This window comes from Taudactylus pleione, unplaced genomic scaffold (genome assembly GCF_031769625.1).
Source record: "Taudactylus pleione unplaced genomic scaffold, aTauple2 ptg000094l, whole genome shotgun sequence".
Taxonomy (NCBI): Eukaryota; Metazoa; Chordata; class Amphibia; order Anura; family Myobatrachidae; genus Taudactylus; species Taudactylus pleione.
In genome coordinates this window covers 2136953-2158107 of record NW_028284496.1, presented here as the reverse complement: position 1 = coordinate 2158107, position 21155 = coordinate 2136953, and positions in this window count along the sequence as shown.

The following is a 21155-nucleotide window of genomic DNA, read 5'->3' as shown; positions in this document are numbered from 1 at the left end:
CGGTTCCAGCTCAGACCCCTGTGTCATGTACATACATTTGAATGTAGGCATACAACTGTTACACATCTATACACATACATATTTTGATTACATTGTGTCCTGAAAAACTTACGTGAAATATGCTGCTGTGTGATCCTCCGTCGAACCTCATTCCCGCTCTCTGTATTGACAACATCCTCTGATGGGAAAGGGTCCGGCTCCTCCACAACTGCTGCAATATCCCCTGCACATTGAGGGAGTGGGAGCCATGGCTAGTGACATAGACATACCCCTTCAAGTGCGGCGATCTGATCCCAATGTGGGTGCAGTCTATGGCTACCAGCACATTAGACAGTGCTGTGAGCATATGGAAAAGTACCTTAAGGTCCAGCCACTCAGACTCACAACGTGGGAATGAGATATATGTTCACCACAACTTCTTCAGGGCAGATAACACTTGAGATAAATGCTTAGAGAAAGTGACTTGTGTAATCCCCAGCACTCTAGCGCTCACTGACTGAAATGAGCCAGTGGCAAAAAAATACAGGCACACATTCATTTATGCAGCCCAGGCACTGTATAGTTACTACCAGCCAAAGGCTCCAAATTGTCTCTTACCTGCTCATATAGGATCCGGAGGTTTGTGGGGTTCAATCTAAATAACTGAACCACCTCATGGTCTGAGAGGGAGCCCAGGTCCATCCTTAGTCGATAACCTCGCCTGGCACGAAGCAGAATAGGGACCTGGATCTGGTGATGCTCCTGCACCCTCCTCCATAGAAAGCAGCCCACAGGCATAAAGCTCCAATGAGGACTGTACAAACTCCATTCCTCCAACCCTCACAGGTGCAATGGTGTAGGTGTGGTGTATATAGGCATGTGATGATGATTTATGGACTTCGCATGGGTTAATTAGCCACTATTTTTAGGGGAGGGGGGGAAGTATCACTAAACTCGCCTATCTGAACCTGGTCTAAAGTTCTGGTGAATTTTAGTCAAGTTTGGGTTGCAATTTTGAAAATCACAAACATTATTAAAGTTATAAGTTTAGACTGGGAAAACATCTGGATGCGAGTTGGTAATTTGCGATTTGGGGGAAAAACTAAACAAATGGGGAAAAGCCTGTTCTCACCTCTATTACATTTGTAATTAGCCAAAACATGCAAATTTACTGTCAAACTCGCAAAAAAAAAACCAAAATGGCGACCTATTACATTTGGGACTATGGGCCTGATTCAGACCCGCTCGCAAGCGCACAGCGCTCACAAGCGAGTGAATGGTCCCCACCGCGCAAGCGCCGCCTCCGAAGTGCGCATGCGTGAGACCCGTCCAGCGACGGCAGCTCCATCGCTATGGTTCTTGCTACAAGACGGGGCGGCTGACGATGGTGAGTGACAGCTCACCCTGTTTTGTAGGTGGGGAGGGGGGGTGGTTAGGCAAATGCAGGCGTTCCCTTAGGAACGCCTGGCGTTTGAGGGCGGCCCTACTGACATCACTAGTGATGTCAGTTGTGGACTTCCTGCTCTATTAGAGCAGGAAGTCCACTCGGGCTGGTGAGAGATGAGACCCTACCACAGGGTCTCATCGCAAGCCCGATGGTTGCGATAATCGCGACGGGCTCCAGGCCACTCGCAAAAGCTATGGGTGGTCACCCACAGCTTAGTGAGCGACCTGAAGATAAAAAAAAAATTCCGGAGAGGTGAGCATTAAACCTGGGTGCAGGGTGTGCAGTGTGGATCTGTGTTGAGTTGGGACCCTGCACCCAATATAGATAAGCTAATGTTTCTGCCTTTCTATGTGTGGACAGATGTAAGTATAAGATTCAGACTTATGTACACGTACGCGGTTATTGTGTATATTTTCCCTAGGAAAAGGGCAGTAGAGGTTGGACCTGCGCCAACGCTACAACAGCTGCAATGTGATTTGATGAATCATTATCTCTCAATGTTATACTTTTAGTGCCTATGAAATATTAGGCCTCCCCCTCCTCCCAGCCGCAAACTTCCCCCATCTCCCCTCCAGGGCCGTAACTAGGGTAGTGCGACCAGTGCACTGCAGGGCAGGGGGCGCTGTTTGGACATGTCAGTTTTCTGTTTATTATCATTCTCACTTGTAGCTTCTTTTATCCCCAGTATCTCCTGGCCTCCCCTATCTCTCGGCTGGACCTTCCCAGGGCTGGCAACAGAAATCTTGGGCCCCGTTACACAGATATTTCTGGCCCCCCCCCTAGACCCCTTGCTGATGCCAGCAGTGACAGCCAGGCCTATGCTGCATTCGGCAGCATGGCCCCCGCTAACTAAATCGCCCACTGGATCTGCACGCAGGGCAACGGAAGATGTCACTGGCGATGTGTGGGAGCGTGCTTCATCAGCAACAAACAGAAACATGTATATATATATAGATATATATATATAAATCTATATATTAGGGATGTGCGCCGGACCATTTTTGCCGGATTTGGATTTGGTTCTAATTCGTCGTCCGGCTTTGGATTTGGATTTGGATTTGCCAAACTGCGGTGACTGGCTTTGGATTTGGATTTGGATTTGGATTTGGATTTTTTTACAAAAATTGACAAAAAAAGCTAAAATCACATAAATTGGTCTTTTTTTTCTTCCTAGAGTATTATTAACCTCAATAACATTAATTTCCAGTCAATTTAGACCATATCACAGCTTATAATATTGTTTTCAACATTATTGGCCAAAGGTTGCAGTGAGCTGACTGGTTACTAAGCGACAAAGCAGCGGCACAACGACACAGACACCACAGTATAAAGCACATCTATGACACATTGCCACACAGCAGTGGCAGAAATGAAAAGTAGTGCACCCACCCAGTGGGGTACGGCCAGCAGAGTCACAGTACTTGTTTACAAAGTGGGCTACGGCCCTAGGAGTCACAGTGCACAATCTTATTAGCATTACACCGCACATAGGGCCTGATTCACATTACACCATAAAGTAGTGTCTCTTATTTATGTTACGACACACAGTAGTGCCCCTTTTACACAATGCCCACAGTAGTGACCCTTTTACACAATGCCCACAGTAGCGGTGTCCCTTACACAATGTCCCCCAGCAGTGGTGCCCCCTATGCAGTCCCCTTAGTAGTACGGTCCACTATGCAGTGCCCCCAGTTGAATGCTCCCCAGTAGTATGCCCCCCATTAGCAGGCCCCCCCAGTAGTATGTCCCCCATTAGCAGGCCCCCCCAGTAGTATGCCCCCCATTAGCATGCCACCCAGTAGTATGCCCCCCCAGTAGTATGGCTCCCCCAGTAGTAGGCTGCCCCAGTAGCAGGCCCCCCAGTAGTAGGCTGCTCCAGTAGTAGCCCCCCCTGTAGTATGGGCCCCCCCCTGTAGTATGGCCCCCCTGTAGTAGGCCCCCCCAGTAGTATGGCCCCCCCAGTAGCAAGCCCCTCAGTAGTATGGCCCCCCCAGTAGCAGACCCCCCCAGTAGTATAGCCCCCCCCAGTAGCAGGCCCCTCTGTAGTATGGCCCCCCCAGTAGTATAGCCCTGCCCAGTAGCAGACCCCCCCAGTAGTGCAGACCCCCCCAGTAGTATAGCCCCCCCCCAGTAGCAGGCCCCTCTGTAGTATGGCCCCCCAATAGTGCAGATCCCCCCCAGTAGTATGGCCCCCCCAGTAGCAGACCCCCCCCAGTAGTATAGCCCCCCCAGTAGCAGGCCCCTCTGTAGTATGGCCCCCCCAGTAGTATTGCCTCCCCCAGTAGCAGACCCCCCCCAGTAGTGCAGACCCCCCCCAGTAGTATAGCCCCCCCAGTAGCAGGCCCCTCTGTAGTATGGCCCCCCCAGTAGTATAGCCCCCCCCAGTAGCAGACCCCCCCAGTAGTGCAGACCCCCCCCCCCAGTAGCGCCCCCGGACCTTTGACAAGTAAAAAAATAAAAAAAATAAAACTTACCTGTATCCCCGCTCCCGCGCCGTCCGCTCTGTCACACACTGAGGAGGGAGCCGGAAGACGGAGCTCATGTGTGAGCTCCAGCCGGCTCCCTCCGTGCAGCAGCCAATGAGAGTCTGTGTGACTCTCATTGGCTGCTGTAACAAACACACAGCTGCCGCTGGCGGCTGTGTGTCTGTGTCTGTGTAGGGCAGAGCGCTATCACTGCGCTCTGCCCTACACGCGAGGAGACCTGATGTCGGATTCTCTAGTGAGAATCCGACATCAGGCGGCCGCCGTTCGGCCCCGAACGGGGATCCGAGTCAGGCGGTGAACACCCGAACAGGGTTCGGGTGGACTCGGATCCCCAATGTTCGGAGCGGTTCGGATTCCACAGAATCCGAACCGCTCATCTCTACTATATATATATAAATATCTCTATCTATCTATTTAGATATATATATATATCTAAATATCTCTATCTATCTAGATATATATATATATATATTGCCCCCATATAATGCCTCCAGTAGTAAGGCAGGCCCCTGTAATGCCCACAGTAGAAAGGCCCCTGTAATGCCCCCAGTAGTAAGGCGGGCCCCTGTAATGCTCCAATATTATGCCCCCAGTAGTAAAGCCCCTGTAGTGCCCCCAGTAGTAAGGCAGGCCCCTGTAATGCCCCCATATTATGACCCCAGTAGTAAGGCAGGTCACCGTAATGCCCCCATATTATTCCCCCAGTAGTAAGGCCCCCTGTAGTGCCCCCATATTATGCCCCCAGTAGTAAGGCCCCTGTAATGCCCCCAGTAGTAAGGCAGGCCCCTGTAATGGCCCCATATTAGGCCCCCAGTAGTAAGGCCCCCTGTAGTGCCCCCATATTATGCCCCCAGTAGTAAGGCCACTATAATGCCCCCTGTTGTGCCCCCATATTATGCAGCCAGTAGTAAGGCCCCTGTAATGCCCCCATATTATGCATCCAGTAGTAAGGCCCCTGTAATGCCCGCTGTAATGCCCCCAGTAGTAAGGCAGGCCCCTGTATTGCCCCCATATTATGCCCCAAGTTGTAAGCCCCTCCCACCGCACATCGACATAAACACAAAATAAAAACAATACTTACCTTAAACCCCGCTCCAGTGCCTGCTGCTATCCGTCCCTGGCGCCCGCTCCTTGGAACTATGGGAGTGACGTCATGACATAGTGCACTGCGGAACCCGGAGCTCAGGAGTGAGCTCCGTCCTCCAGGGGCTTGCTGGAGGGGCCCAGTGGGGGCCCGGGTCTGGCATCACTTCCCCCCCTCTTACATCACACAGCAGCCCAACATACGCTGTTGTGTGCTGGGCTGCCATGGGGACTGCTCGCGGCTACTAAGAAGCATCCACAGCAGTCTCCTACAGTATGCCTGTGGGGGGAGAACTCACTGCGCGGCAAAACTTTTTCTTTAACCTACGGGGGCATGGCCACACCTCCCGTGATGAGGCCACGCCCCCTTTTTACCTGATCCCGGCGCAGCTCTTGACGGGCCTGCCATCCTCCAGCTGCCGCTGGCACTGGGGGGGGGAGAGAAGGAGCAGGGCGCCCGCTAATAACACAATCTCAGTGGGCGCCCTGCAAATGGAGGGTGAAGGGGGTGCGATCGCTGGGCCGGTGGGCCCCTTAAGCCACCGAGTCCCATAGCAACCGCACCCCCTGCACCCTCCGTAGTTACGCAACTGCCCTGAGCCCTTGGGGCCCCTCAGAACCTCGGGGCCCAGCACAGGTGTGCCCCTAGTCCCCCCCTGTTGCCAGGCCTGGCCCTTCCCCATGAGGCCATGGCCCTTTTTCAGGTGCACTATCTTATATCTTATGAGGGGGGGCACCAATGCTCTCTCTGGCACAGGGCTCCAAAAAGTCCAGTTACGGTTGTGCCCCCCTCCCAGGAAGTTGGGATGGTCCCTCAAAATCAAAACTGCACATGTGAGTTGGGATAGGGACTGCGATCTCAGAAGTTATGGAGACACATAGCAGAGTGACTGAAAGCAAAATGCCATTTGGGGGTGGTGACGGGGGGGTGGTCGGGCAAACACAAATGCGTGCCAGTGCATTTCAACGCTGTTGCATGTGCGTGCATAAATTATCCACTGGTCATACACAGCCTGAGATCTCATAGCGTGCGTGGCTGTTAGCAATTCAGCAATTCTGAGTAAGGTCTGAGCTTGAGCAACTGTGCGTATGGGTCCGATGTTACTCAGTGATACCGATTGTTTAGCTATTATGGATGTGAGACAAGGAAAAGTGGGCGTCCTCATGTGATGCTGCGATCACACTGTTTATACTGTGTCGAAATGCATTTGCATATCACCGCTGATATTAGCAACTGCGTTGCGCATTAGCAAAATAGCAATCCGTAGTGAATCAGGCCCTCAGTACGGATCGTAAGTGTGATCGCAGCTGCAAATTCATATGGAATGCAGCTGCGAAAATATGCTATTACCTACCAAAGCGCAGCCGGCATAATGACGCCCACTACTGCTTTCTCACATCCGTCCAATGTCGCACTTTTGCGTAAACCTCGCTATGATCCAGGCACATCGGACACTCACAGCATTTATAGCAGGTCTCACCAGCCGCAGACACTGTCAGTCTCCTCCCGCGCAGAGGGCTCTCAAGCTGTGTATGCAATCACAGTAGCTAATTTATGCACACCCAGGAAACGGCGTTCAATAATAAACAGAATTATGAAACACGTTATTGTGAATAACTTGTGTACTGTGGGCCTGATTCAGAGCCGGACGCTCTGACAGAGGGCTCGCTCTGAATCAGGGCCGGTCTTTTTTTTTTTTTAGAACGGCCTCTTGGCCGCTCGCATAGCTGTGGGTGACCACCCACAGCTATAGTAGCGGCCAGGAAGATGGTCGCGATGGTCAAGACCATTGCGACCATCGGGTTTGCCACGAGACCCTTGTCAGTGGGGTCGCCCCCAAACGGAGGCGTTCACATGGGAACGCCTCCGTTTGGGCAGCCACTCCCCCTCCCGCCCAATAAAGGGGGCGAGCTGCCACTCAACATCGAGAGCTCGCCCCCTTTGTTGTGAGACCCGGAGCGACAGAGTGCCCGTCGCTATCCGGGTCTCGCGCATGCGCACGACAGAGCCGGCTTCGTTGTGCGCATGCGCACTGGCCCACCATCGACCCGGTTGCGAGCGCACAGCGCTTGCGACCAGGTCTGAATCAGACCCTGTGTCTTTACCACAAATATATTACACTGTAGTCACTACTTCTGTTGTTAATATAGCTCTTGATGTTATAAAATAATTTATGTGCAGTAAATCAATTATTTAACAAACAACAAACCTTATTTTCAGCAAAGAAAAATTATTAGATTTAACTGAAAGGAAAAAAGTAACAAGTGTGGTACTTCTACAGTGAGTAATGTTATGTACTACATGGTCTGCCCAGGGCGCACCTTATAACGCCAAGTTGATGATCAATACAGCTCTCCTTATGTGCAGCATATAAAGGAGTAGAAAAATCATATATATTTTTTTTCAATATTTTTATTATTATTAATAATTTATATATGATTTTTATATATATATACACACACACGCGCACACGCACACACATTTTTATGCCTGGTTCTATCTCTTCCAGAAGCAGAGCTCGTGCTGCCAACTATTCATCTTTGGGAAAAATGTTTGGGGCTCCTACTTTTATTTCCTCCAATAAAACTGCTTCATTCTCCAATGTTGTTTTGTTGTTTAAACGCATATAGAATGGATGCCTACACTAATATTGGAGCAATCTATACTTACAATAAAGTTGTAATAGTTGTGTATGTACATAGAAATTTTTTTGCAGAGATAAACTCCCTGGGAATGTGTATGAACTATGGAGACAAAAACATTTTTTCAGAATTTTTGTATGTCTGTCTGTCTGTTCGTTCCGGGAACAATGCAAAAACTACAGGATAAATTTGGATTGTGTTTTCAATATTGTATAGTTTAGTCACTTAGAAAGAAACTGAGGTATGTAATATCTCAATGTGACATCAGGCACAGGAACAATAAAGAAAAAACAAAACAAAAACTATACAAAAAAACTGATGCTTGAAATTGGATGCGTGTAGCGTGCAAGCTCCTCAAGCCAAAAATGACTATATGCATATAAATATAAATTTCTTTTAGGGACTGTTTATGAACTACTGCTATGCTACTAAAAAAATTATCGGAAATTGCATAGGCTCCTGAATTCCATTATATATATATATATATATATATATATATATGTGTGTATAAATTACTAGTCCGTGACCCCTCAGATGGATATAGGAAAGAACTCATAGAAGTGCTATCACGAGCTGTATCCAATGGACATATTACCAACAAACTCTATGAGGCACTAATTCCAGAACATCCAATGGTCCTTATCCTTTATATGACTCCTAAGATACACAAGTCTCTACATAATCCTCCCGGTCGCCCTATTGTGGCAGCACGGAACTCTTTATTCCAACCGACAGCACTTTTCATTGACACTTTACTGCAGCCTTGTATTCTAGGCCATCAATATTTTTTGCTGGACTCCACAATGCTTTTAAGGAGACTTCAGGATTTATCGATATTTCACGAAGAGGTTTGGCTATGCAGAATCGATGTTTGTAGCCTCTACACGGTTATCCCACATGAAGCGGGTTTGGTGGCCGTGAATACATATATTCGACAACATCCATTATATGAGGGTTTAGACCCACATTTGTGCATAGAACTTTTGCATATGATTTTGACTAAAAATTTCTTCTTATTCAATGGTTAATTTTATCTGCAAAATGTTGGCTGTGCGATGGGGTCCAGTGTTGCCCCATCGTACGCCAACATTTACATGTTTGGGGTTTAACATGAGATTTTTTTCAGTGATATTGTCATAGCCCAACGCATTGCTTTTACATGCGCTATATTGATGACTTATTGATTGTTTGGCGTGGGTCCAAGGAGTCAGTTATTACAGTTATCGAGCAGCATAATTCTAAGGTTCACCCCATCAAGCTTACCTATAATATTAGTGATGTGAAGATACATTTTCTCGATGTACAGATTTCCTTAGATTAAGAAAATTAGAAACCTCTCTGTTTCCGAAACAAACAGATCGTAACAATTTGCTTCATATGCAAAGTTGCCATCCAAAACCTCTTAAAAGAGGGCTACCTTATTCTCAATTGCTAAGAATTAAAAGGATAACTTCGAATCCTATGCTAGCTGAGGAACAAATGGATACCATGATTATTAAAATTCTTCAACGTGGTTACCCTATGAACTTACTTCAGGAAGCTAAGACTAAAGTTTTGACATTAGATAGACAGAAGTTATTGGATAAAAAAGACCCTGTCAGTAAACCACCATTCATACCATGTGTATCCCAATTCAATCAGTCTAGTACAGCCATTAACAGTATTTCTAAAAAATGATGGCCTATAGTACAAACTGATAGTGAATTAAAATTAGAACACTCACCTGATGTCATGTTATAAACGTGGTCGTAACCTTAGTGATATACTAGTCAAAACAGATATTGCACAATACAAACCTGTTACCACTTTTTTGAGTTCTAAAAAGGGATGCATTAAGTGCTCTTGCAGTACATGTCGCTACCTGATAGCGGGTGTTACATTTCATCACCCACACTCTGGTATAGCTTATAATATTAACTTTAGGCTTACATGTAATTCAAAATATGTAGTCTATTTAATAACATGCCCCTGAGGACTCACATATGTGGGTAAAACTGAGAGATCTTTTAAAGAGCGCATGACAGCACATTGATCCACTATAAGAACGGCTATAAATATGGGGAATTGTGATCAACCCATTGCGCAACACTTTTGTCAGTTTCCCCACTCCCTAGCTACCTTGCGATATCGGATGATTGACCATGTGCCCCGGTCTATCAAAGGGGGAGATCATGGGCTTAAGCTTAAACAGATGGAGACTAGGTGGATTCGCAAATTGGGGACCCTTGCTCCCAAGGGCCTCAACGACCACCTTGGTTTACATAATTTCCAGTAATGGTTAGTTATTGTTTAGTAATATTCGGCTGCTATAATACTCTATCTCCTATGCTTTTGTGACATTTATTGTTGCCTACATTTAATGTTGTCTAGATACGTAGTACGTAAATTTTATCTTGTTATTGTTAGTACTATTCTAATTTATATACAGGGGTGATTAATTGGTTTATGGAAGTTTATATTTACTGTACCATTATAAGGCAATCTATTTATTTATTGTGCATGATGCTAATATCCATCGTTATATGTTGGATCCCTGATGTGACCATCTTTGACGATTCATGTTACTGTCTAGTTTGTTTATTGTTTATTCATTTCCATGGTGATGGGTGCACGGCATGGGTGATGACGTCATCTTTGATTGCCACCGGCCGGGAATTGGTCCCGCTTCCGGGGTATGATGTGCACTTGGTGAGGGTTATAAGGTGAGTTATATGTATATGTTTTTAGTTCTGATGAAAGTGCTACCATGACTAAAGCACTGAAACGTTATCTTCTATGCCGCTGTAAGACTGTGAGTTTTTTTCTAGCTGGGAGTGCTGCACCTAATTCGTATGCTCTGCATTGTCCCCTGCTTGTGCGGGCACCCGGCAGTTATTGCTTTTTCCAGGGAGAGCCGGACCATCTACCTAAAAAAAAATAAAAAAATAATATATATATATATATATATATATATATATTTATTAGGGATGTGCAGGCTCGGATTAGTTCAGATTTTCCCGCCACATTTGGATTTTTCCCGCCAAAACTCGGGTCTCAGAAAAAGGCAAAACGTCATCTTTCATGGACAAACATCATCTTTCATGGACTTTTAAAAATCCATGAATGATTATTATTATTATTACAAGTAGCTTACAGTACATTACAGTGCAGGAGAAGGACACGATTTATATACATTGCTGCAATCCCGATTAAACACTCACAATAAGCAGCCGGTAGACCCTATTTTTGGAAGGAAAAAAATCACAATTTCGCAGGAAACTGTGAACCAATCCGAGCCTGCACATCCCAAATATATATATATACATATATATATATATATATAGTGTCCTAGGGTGGCACTCCCAAATAGTATACTTATGCGGTAGGTGCCCTCCAAGATTAACAGTACCAGCTGTTATCATAAATACAGCAGATAGGCGGCACTCCAAACAAAACTAAGAAGCAACACAGGAATGTGATCCGTATCACCACCGACATTTCGGGGCCTTTTAATACCCCATTATCAAGGTTACACAAACATACATATAGTACAGACATTTATACTTACAACACACCTCGTGATACTCGTGCCTCCAAGGCGCCTGGTTCCGGGTCGCCGCATGATGATGTCAATCCGCCGGTCATCATGTGGGCACGGGTAACAACCACGTCCACGTCAGACCAGCAGACACACCTACATGACTCGCGTCCCCGTTGCCAAGGTAACCTGGCTGCACCGTGTATATATAAAAAATCAAAACACAAGATGGCAACAGCAATAAATACAAAATCATAAATATGCAGACACACAAATACAAAAACAACATATATACCTACTGAAGTCAATGTAACAATAATTGTTCATTAAATAATTATTCACAGTAATAAGTGGAAACATCAAAAAAGTATTTAGAGAGGAGTATTAGACTAAAAAGAATGCACGTATAAGATCATAACAACAGAAAATGTAAATGATAATAATAAACCAATATGGACAAATTCAATAGTTTAAACAAAACAATGCAAGCCAAGGTGCTCATTAAGTCCTCGTGGTGCCAGGGCATCCAATCGAAAAATCCAGCGTGCCTCACACTGAAGTAGCAAACGAGATCGATCCCCACCACGGTGTAATATCGGGATATGGTCGATAATCATATAGCGCAACATAGCAAGACTATGTCCACAATTGACAAAATGGCGTGCCACCGGTTGGTCACTATTACCTGATGCTATAGCAGCTCGAATAGTGGACCGGTATAACGCCATCCTCTCTCTGAGAGTCCTGTCAGTTTTCCCCACGTAAATAAGAGAACAAGGACAAATGATCATATAGATGATAAAATTGGTGGTACACGTCACCCGATGACGGATAGTGAATTTACGTCCACTGTAAGGGTGATTGAAAGTATTGCCCACAATCAGGGAGCGACAAGTCAAACAAATTAAGCACTTATAACAACCCAATTTAGAGCGTAAAAAGCACTGAGATTGTGCCCTGTCAAGTTTGCTCATGTCAGTCTTGACCAACCAATTATGCAAATTGCATCCTCGTGTATATGAAGGCATAAGCTTAGTATTATGCAAATTTAAATCAGCATCAGTACCCACCACAGGCCACAAAGAGCGAGCCGAGGTGCTAATCTGATCACTATATGGATGGAAATGATTGACCCAAGGTAACTTGTGTCCCAGATTACCCTTGGACCCTCTCGATTCTAGAAGTTTCGACCTAGGTATTGCCAGGGCTTTATTCCTGCCTTCACAAGCACATCATAAGTATAACCTCTCTCACGATTCTGATGCAAAGGCTATCCTTTTTAAGGAACAATTTTGTGAGGATGCAGCAACTCAATCCTTACAGCATCTCTATCGGGACTGGCTCAAGTTAAAACAAAAGGAGTTGGACTTCCACTATCATGGACTGACCCTTAGTGATTATTTCAAACAAAAACGCATTCCGCGAGGATTTTGCATTAAGAACTGCCCCACTTCTTGGTCGTCATAACACCAACTTTTGTAAGAGGTGGATATCCATACTCAATAAATGTAGCTTCGACTTGATTCTCCTCGTTATTGAAGAAGCCTCACGTGAATTGACAATTATACGTGACAAGATTGCCACATTTGAAAAGGAATATAAACCTAAATTTGAGTCTGATACGGGCGCGGCATGGCTTGAGAAACTAAATAGCCAGGTCATCACCTATAAACATGAGCTTATTCAATTTAAGAAGAACAAGATGACCAAGGTGGCTTTAGATTATGATCAGAACAGGGTCTATAATTGGATCAATAATGGACAGAGTGAATATAGATGACCTACCAGACGGGGCTTTCGTATGCTACATGGTAACTCTGATTCATCTCAATATAATTCAAGCGACTCTGATGTCAATACCTCTGGGTCGATTCAACATCCAGTCCCTTTAGACAGGGGCACCAATACATCAGTACCCACAAGAGGTGGCGCAGGTGTACCCGCAGAGGCATACAATGGATTCGCAAGGGGCCGGAGAAGAGTGGGCAGACCACCACTTTACCACAGACGACAGCAATCAACATTTCTTCTAGGGCTCTCACTGTCCTTGAGGAGAAAGTTCTGAATCATGGGTTGTCTTATGTCCCTACTTCACAATTTGATCCCATGTTATGGGAGATTGAAAAATATCGGCTCAATAGACAATTAAAACTTCATGAGTTATTTAATGGCACCAAAGCAACACCTCGGCCTCCCCAGGATGATGAGATTCCACATGCCCTTAGAAAAATCACTCCTAGATCTCAATTTGAACCTGTCTCCAATAATGCGGCTATAACAACATTCACCCGCATGCTGGATCATGAAGTGCAACAAATTCTTGGTGATGTGCATAAGAACAGAACATACAGTAATCTGTCTGTGGGTGAATGGAGGGCTCTCCGTGACCTGTCAGAATATGATGATGTAATCTTTCGACCCGCTGATAAAGGCGGGGCAATCGTCATTCAAGACACTTCTGATTATTTATTGGAAATTGATCGTCTACTAGCTGATACTACTGTGTATAGATTGTTGTCTCATGATCCTACGGAAATTTTTTCTAAACTTCTTAATGATAGGTTAAAACTTGCTGTGACCGAGGGTGTCATTTCTAGCAAATTGAGTGAGTCATTAATCCCTTAATTCCCTATTAAAGCATTAATCTATACGCTGCCTAAGATACACAAATGCCTGGATAATCCCCCTGGTCGACCTATCATTTCGGCCAGGGGTTCATTATTCCAGGCGTTATCAGTGTATCTGGACAGCGTGATTCAACCTTGTGTCAAGGAGCACCCCAGATTCCTTTTGGATACTACCATGTTCCTAAACAAAGTTCATAGCCTGCCTCCAATACCTGAGGGTAGTTATTTATGTAGTATTTACATAAACAGGATTTATACGGTGATCCCTAATTGTGAGGATTTGTTAGCATTAAGGAAGCTCATCAGTGAGAGCTCTGTTTATGATGGACCTAATGTTGATTTAATTTTTGACCTCATGGAGATGATTCTTACAAATTTTTTTGCAGCTCATTGGCGTAGCGATGGGGTCGAATGTGGCCCCATCCTACGCCAATTCCTACATGTTTCAGGTAGAACAGGATATTTTCTTTAGTGACGTCTATGTGTCTGGCAAGATATTTTTCTATGCCAGATACATAGACGACATCTTCGTAATTTGGGTTGGTTCGAAACAAGAATTCGTGGATTTTATACAGTTGCATAATCATTCTACATCCCCTATTAAATTCACGTTTAATATCGATGAATCCTCTGTTAATTATTTGGATGTCAAGCTCAGTCTGACTGGGGGTAAATTGGCTACTGAATTATTTAGCAAACCCACGGATAGGAATACTATACTACATTTTGGAAGTTGTCACCCTAAGCCTTTAAAGTATGCTTTACCATACTCCCAATTTATACGGACCCATAGAATTTGTAATGATGAGTCCGCAGCTATGAATCAAATGATTATCATGTTCGATAAATTTCGTGAGAGAGGTTATACTTATGATGTGCTTGTGAAGGCCAGGAATAAAGCCCTGGCAATACCTAGGTCGAAACTTCTAGAACCGAGAGGGTCCAAGGGTAATCTGGGACACAAGTTACCTTGGGTCAAACATTTCCATCCATATAGTGATCAGATTACGACCTCGGCTCGCTCTTTGTGGCCTGTGGTGGGTACTGATGCTGATTTAAATTTGCCTAATACTAAGCTTATGCCATATTATACACGAGGACGCAATTTGCATAATTGGTTGGTCAAGACTGACATGAGCAAACTTGACAGGGCACATTCTCAGTGCTTTTTACGCCCTAAATTGGGTTGTTATAAGTGCTTAAATTGTTTGACTTGTCGCTCCCTGATTGTGGGCAATACTTTCAATCACCCTTACAGTGGACGTAAATTCACTATCCGTCATCGGAGGACGTGTACCACCAATTTTATCAACTATATGATCATTTGTCCTTGTTCTCTTATTTACATGGGGAAAACTGACAGGACTCTTAGAGAGAGGATGGCGTTACACCGGTCCGCTATTCAAGCTGCTATAGCATCAGGTAATAGTGACCAACCGGTGGCACGCCAATTTGTCAATTGTGGACATAGGGCCTGATTCAGAGCCGGACGCTGTTTGCGGACGGTCGTTCTGAAAAAGGGGCTGGATATTTAAATGAAGTGCTCGCTCTTTGCGGTCTGTTGACGCCTCTAAGTCTGAATGAGCGAACAAAACCTGCGCCGCTATTATGAGAAAAACGCCCCCTGGCCGCTCGCATCATACGTCATCTCCGGTATTTATTAGATTAATCGAATACATCGAATGGCGTCTGAACTGCTCGCTATTCTTGTGGTAGCATTTTTCTACCGCAATCATGCGAGCAGTTCTGGCTAAAAGACAACCAAGTGATGTGGACGATGACGCTGCTTTGTTAATTATGCACTCCCATTAAACGCCCGTTCTGACCGTTTGGCACACCTGCGTTCGGATTTCCACTCCCCCGTTTTCAAGCACCTTCCCCTGTTACCACCCACAAATGCCTCATCCTGTCACTCAAATTAGCAGGCATTCGCTATTTTGCGAGCACATGAATTTCGACCGCATTGACTGGTTCGCGCATGCGTATTACGAACCGTACGCATGCGCAGTTGTGCGAACATCACTCGGAACGAACGAGCGGCCACTTACGAGCGGCTCTGAATCAGGCCCATAGTCTTGTTATCTTGTGCTATATGATTATCGACCATATACCGATATTACACCGTGGTGGGGATCGATCTCGTTTGCTACTTCAGTGTGAGGCACGCTGGATTTTTCGATTGGATGCCCTGGCACCATGAGGACTTAATGAGCACCTTGGCTTGCATTGTTTTCTTTAAACTATTGAATTTGGTTTATTATTATCATTTACATTTTCTGTTGTTATGATCTTATATGTGCATTCTTTTTAGTCTAATACTCCTCTCTAAATACTTTTTTGATGTTTCCACTTATTACTGTGAATAATTATTTAATGAACAATTATTGTTACATTGACTTCAGTAGATATATATGTTGTTTTTGTATTTGTGTGTCTGCATATTTATGATTTTGTATTTATTGCTGTTGATTTTGTATTTATTGCTGGGTGTGTCTGCTGGTCTGACGTGGACGTAGTTGTTACCCGCGCCCACATGATGACCGGCGGTTTGACGTCATCATGCGGCGACCCGGAACCAGGTGCCTTGGAGGCACGAGTATCACGAGGTGTGTTGTAAGTATAAATGTCTGTGCTATATGTATGTTTGTGTAACCTTGATAATGGGGTATTAAAAGGCCCCGAAACGTTGGTAGTGATACAGATCATATTCCTGTGTTGCTTCTTATTTTTGTTTGGAGTGCCGCCTATCTGCTGTATATATATATATATATATATATATATATTAGGGATGATCGGGTTCGGATTTTTGAAATCCGAACCCCCCTGAGCCCACCCGATCCGAGTCAGGCTCGACTTTTCCTGACTCGGATCTGAAATCGAGGCAAAACGTCATCATCCCGCCTTCCGGATCTCGCAGGTTTTGGATTCTATAAAAGGTCCCCGCGTCGGCGCCATTTCTCACTCTGGCTGTGGACAGTGAAGCGGGAGGGTGGGAGCTAGGGCTGGCTGGGCTGTGTTGTGTTGCTGCTGTCATAGGGTCTGGCTGGGCTGTGTTGTGCAGTCAGTTGTCCATAGGGGCTGTGTCCACTCCAAAGTCTATAGGGGCTGGCTGGACTGTATTGTGTCCCATAAAGGCTGTAGTCCTAGAGGGGTGCTGTAGTGTTGTCCAGGGGGTGATCTGTGCATCAGGGGTGCTCCCCCAAAGTGCTGAATTTTTTTCTTCTTCTGTGTTTGTGATTTGTGTGCGCAGTAGCCACACATGCATCAACAAAGTAGCGCTAAGCGTGCACCTGTGTCATAAGTAAAGGGCCGGCTGGCTTGTCTGTTAAAGGGTGGTGTAACCCCCAAAGTGCACTCCAAACAAAATAAAAAATTATCTTCTGTGTTTGTGAATTGTGTGCACTGTGGCTGCACGTGCATCAACAAAGGAGCAGCGCCAAGCATGCGCCTGTGTCCCATTTGTAAAGGGCCGGCTGGCTCATCTCTTAAATGGTGGTGTAAGCCCCCAAAGTGCACTCCAACAAAAATAAAAAAATATTTTCTGTGTTTGTGAATTGTGTGCGCTGTAGCCGCATGTCCATCAACAAAGGAGCAGCGCCAAGTGTGCGTCTGTGTCATAAGTAAAGGGCCGGTTGGCTCGTCCGTTAAAGGGTGCTGTAACCCCCAAAGTGCACTCCAAAAATATTTTTTTCTGTGCTTGTGAATTGTGTGCACTGTACGTGCATCCTCAAAGCAGCAGCGCCAAGCATGCGTCTGTCTGTTAAAGGGTGGTGTAACCCCCCAAAGTGCACTCCAACAAAAAAAAATTTTCTTCTGTGTTTGTGAATTGTCTGCACTGTACGTGCATCCTCAAAGCAGCAGCGCCAAGCGTGCATCTGTCTGTTAAAGGGTGGTGTAACTCCCAAAGTGCACTCCAACGAAAATAAAATAATCTTTTTTTCTGTGTTTGTGTGTGAAATGTATGCACAGTAGCTGCACCTGCATCGTCAAAGCAGCAGCGCCAAGCATGCGTCTGTCTGTTAAAGGGTGGTGTAACCCCCAAAGTGCGCTCCACAAAAAATAAAAAAATCTTCTTTTTTTTCTGTCTTTGTGAATTGTGTGGGATGTAGCCGTACCTGCATCCTCAAAGCAGCAGTGCCAAGCGTGCCTCTGTCTGTTAAAGGGTGGTGTAACCCCCAAAGTGCACTCCAACAAAAATAAAACATTTTCTTCTGTGTTTGTGAATTGTGTGCACTGTATGTGCATCAACAAAGGAGCAGCACCAAGTAGGGATGTCAGACAGTCCATACCTGTACTGGCAGGAAAAAGAGGCAATTTGGAGGCCCCTGTACAAACTGGCTCTATTTTACCTGAGTTGCCCCCCTCCAGTGTGTACTCTGAAAGAGTGTTTAGTGCAGCCGGGAACCTTGTCAGCTAAAGGTGTAGGAGGTTGCTTCCACAAAATGTGGAGAAGATGATGTTCACAAAAATGAATGATCAACTCTTCCAGGGAAACCAGCCTCCAGAACGTACAGAGGGACCTGTGGTGGTGGATTCCAGTGGGGACAAATTAATACTCTGTGAGGATGAGGATGTAAACAACACTGAAGAGGAAGAAGAATCGGTGGATGAGGAGGATGAGGATGATATCTTGCCTCCGTAGAACCAGTTTGTGCTGGGACAGATTAATTGCCAGCTTGTTTTGCGGGGGCCCAAGCGAACCAATAATTTCAGCCACAGTCGTGTGGCAGATCCTGGTGCTGAAATGATTGGTTTGTTAAAGTGTGCATGTCCTGTTTATACAACATAAAGGTGGGTGGGAGGGCCCAAGGACAATTCCATCTTGCACCTCTTTTTTTTTTTTGCATTATGTACTGTTTGGGGCCTAGTTTTTCAAACTGCCATCCTGTCTGCCACTGCAGTGTCACTCCTAGATGGGCCACGTGTTTGTGCCGGCCACTTGTGTCGCTTAGCATAGTCATCCAGCTACCTCGGTGCAACCTTTTGGACATAAAAACACTATTGTGAGGTGTGAGGTGTTCAGAATAGACTGGAAATGAGTGGAAATTAAGGTTATTGAGGTTAATAATAGCATAGGAGCAGAAAAACCCACAAATTCTGTGATTTTAGCTGTTTTTATGCTTTTTTAAAAAAAAATACAGATCCAAAACACAAAACCCAGAACCCAAAACACGGAAGGGTGGTTTTGGCAAAACCAATCCAGATCCAAAACACGAAGAAAGATCCAGATCCAAAACCAAAACACGAAAAGTGGGCGGTGCACACCCCTAATATATATATATATATATAGAAATCCAGAGTATTTCCAAATATAGGAAAAAACAGAGGGCACTCACCAAAGTAGTAACGCTTTTTCATTTAATCAATGAGGATGCAGTATCCACAACAGATAACCCAGTCTGACGATTTAACCTAGGGAATCTTGATGCTCTCCTAGATCCCTGTTCCCCCGTTAGCCACCGGTAAACAGTGTCATTTTTGTAGTCGTTACTGACTGTAGACACTTTTTTCCTCTTAAAGGCCACAAGCTCCTTTTGTAAGTATCAACTTACAATCATATAGAGACAATCCAAGCAACATCATAATATAGTCATCAACGTTTCAATCCCGTAGGATCTTTATCAAAACTGTACGAGCACCTGTGCAATGTCATTAAGTTGATGTGAGCGACCACCATACTTTTTGTTTGCAGTTCTGTGAGGCATGAAAGGAGCCAGCATTGGGAGGAAGTGTTGGTCTGAATAGTGCCATTAGGAGGTTTCTGGGGTACCTTCTAGGTGAGTCTGCTCTCAGCTTATACATGTACTGTTATTATGCAGTACATTAATTTGTAATTATATGAACCAGAGTGGGTGCTACTGTTAAGTAGCAACAATTATTTTGGGGTGAGCGTTTGGGCGTGGGGCCCCCAAGGTTGCTCTGGCTGGGCCTTTTTTCAGGGCATCACCACTTAATTCACATTGATATTTTTTTATCACCTTTCTATTTGTTTGTCTATTATTTATGTCATTTTAACCCCTTACCATTAACACTTATTGATTTATCATTACACAACTATACTTTACACTTCACTTTCACCCTTTTTTCCATTATTCGTGTGATGCCCTGGGGATGGTCCTTGGCTGCATTCTTTTGGGGTTCCCTGCGTCTCGGATGTGAACCCCATAATGTTAGGGACGCTGGTATAGAGGAGTCTTGACGTTTGGCCCAGCGCTTATTCATATATTTGCAAATGTATGTAAACCAATACCTCTGAATTTCTATTATCATGTAGGATTCAAGTATTTTTGTTTTTGCTGCAGTGTGCTGGAGGGAAAATCCCTTTTTTTTTTCCCTGTAGCTCAGTGTAAACCCCACCCTTTACGAGCACCTGTGCAATGTCATTAAGTTGATGTAAGCGACCACCATACTTTTTGTTTGATAATTGGTAATGTCAGTTTTGGATAAATGATCCCGAAGATTCTTGCCCCTTTTGTAACTCGTCATGGGTTTAATAGACTTGAGACCAGGTAAATTTGGGTCCCTGGTGATAATGGACCAAAGTGCCATGCTAGCACGGGGAATGACTGGACTTGTTGTAGAGAATCTTGTGGACCATATAATTTGACTGTTGTCTTTATGTTGTTGTTGAGTTTGCAATAACGTTGTTCTGTTGATGGCTTACACTTTGTTCTTGATAGGGGCTAAATGTGACCATTTGTATCTGCAATCTTTAAATTTGTCTATCACTATGTCTAATTCATCTGGGAGGCGTGAAATGTCGCTGGTAATGCGTGCAACTCTAAGCATTTGCGAGTGTGGTAAGCCTATTTTTAGAGGCTTTGGATGATGGCTGCTTGCCTCTAGCAGTGTGTTGCAGTCTGTGGCTTTGTAAAATATGGAGGAAATGAGACGACCTTGATTAAGTTGCACACTGATGTCTAAAAAAGAGACACTGTTGGTACTAGTTTGATATGTGAATTTTATTGGTTATGGATAATGAATGATTTGATCCATCATCTGGTTAAACAGCTCCTGTCCTCCATTCCAAAGCATAAAGCAATCATCGATATACCGGATATACCTGATGATATGCTGACTGTAAGTGGGATTGGTAAAGAAAAATTCTTGTTCCTGTTGGAACATGTATATGTTCCTATATGTAGGGGCTACACTGCTGCCCATAGCGCATCCAGATGCCTGCAGATAGTATTCCCCTTTAAATAAGAAGTAGTTTCTCGATAATACTAGTCAAAATAGTTGCATAAACAAATTTTTGTCAAATGTGAATTTGTCTTTTAAATCATTGATAAATTCTGTGGTGGCTATGAGGCCTTCCGCATGAGGAATTGAATTGTACAATGAACATACATCCATTGTACACAGTAGAGTGT